We start from the raw sequence: 1,696 nt of genomic DNA, 5'->3' as shown, positions 1-1,696 counted from the left end.
CTTCATGTCATTTTCTTAGTTATTGTGTTAAGACATTTATATTCTCCATTTAGAAAGATTTACATGTATGTACCCTTGTAAGATGAACCATAGGCATGATCCTACCAATCACCCTCCCTCCACCCATCCTCTCCTCTCCCCTCCCTCTGCCCTGGAATTGCTTTCTTTTCTTGATTTCTTTTTCAGATAGTTCACTATTGTCATATAGAAACATTACTGATTTCCATATGTTGATTTTGTATCCTGCAACTTTATTGAATTTGTTTATTAGTTCTAACAGGTTTTTTGGTGGATTCTTTGGGGTTTTCTATATAGAAGATCATGTCATCTGCAAATAATTTGAATTTTTCATTTCCAATTTGGATGCCTTTTATTTCTTTCTCTGGTATAATTCCTTTGGCTAGGACTTTCAGTAGTATGTTGAATAGGAATGGTGAAAGTGGGCATCCTTGTCTTGTTCCTGATCTTAGAAGAAAAGCTTTCAGTTCTTCCCTGTTCACTATGATATTATCTGTGGGTTCATCATATAGGGCCTTTATTGTGTGGAGGCAAATACTTTCTATACCTGATTTGTGGAGAGTTTTCATCATGAAGGGATGTTGAATTTTGTAACATGTTTTTTCTGTGCCTATTGAAATGATCATATGGTTTTTGTTTTTATTTTGTTAATGTGGTATATCACATTTGTTGATTTGCTTATGTTGAACCATCTTTGCATCCCTGAAATGAATGCCGCTTGATCATACTAAAGATGTTTTTAATGTGCTGTTGAGTTGAGCTTGCTAGTATCTTGAGAATTTTTGCATCTATGTTCACCATGTTTAGTGGCTTATAGTTACCTTTTTGTTCTTGTTGTTGTTGTGTTCTTGTCTAGTTTTAGAATCAGGGTAATGCTAACCATGCAAAATAAGTTTGGAAGTATTCCCTTCTCTTTCTTCAATTTTCTTGAATAGTTTGAGAATTGATATTAGTTGTTTTTTAAAATGCTTGGTAGAATTTAATAGTGAAATCACTGGGCTTCAATTTTGTTCTTTTTCCTTCTCTGATGGAAGACTTTTAATTTCATTTAATTTAATTGACTTATTTATTTATTTACTGAGACAGAGTCTCCCTCTGTCACCCTGGATAGAGTGTCATGGCATCATAGCTCACAGCCACCTCAAAATCTTGGGCTCAAGTGATACTCTTGCCTCAGCCTCCGCAATAGCTGGGACTACAGGAGCCCACCACAACACTCAGCTAGTTTTTCTGTTTTTAATAGAGACAGCGTCTCTCTCTTGCTGAGGCTGGTCTTGAACTCTCAGACTCAAGCAATCTACTGTTGCACCCTCCCAAGGTGTTAGGATTACAGGCATGAGCCACCGCACTGGCCACCTGAGCTGGTCTTGAACTCCTGGCCTCAAGCAATACTTCCACCTCAGCCTCCCCAAAAGCTGGGATTACAAGTGTGAGCCCTCTGCCCAGTCATCAAGAGATATTTATAAAACTTTATTATCAGCCAGGCACAGTGGCTCACAGGTAACTAGGTAATTTTCTACTTTAAAACTCTATGAGTCAATATGGAAATATTCTAAAGTAAACAGTTTTGACTATTAATAAAATAGTTAACTGAATGTGCAGATATGGTAACTTAGAGTATTGTATAAATACCTGAAACTTCCCTGGATATAATAATTGTAATATAGATAAAATATAT

The sequence above is a fragment of the Otolemur garnettii genome, unplaced genomic scaffold (genome assembly GCF_000181295.1).
Source record: "Otolemur garnettii isolate 467f Iridium unplaced genomic scaffold, OtoGar3 scaffold00179, whole genome shotgun sequence".
Lineage (NCBI taxonomy): Eukaryota > Metazoa > Chordata > Mammalia > Primates > Galagidae > Otolemur > Otolemur garnettii.
This window is presented reverse-complemented; position numbering follows the sequence as displayed.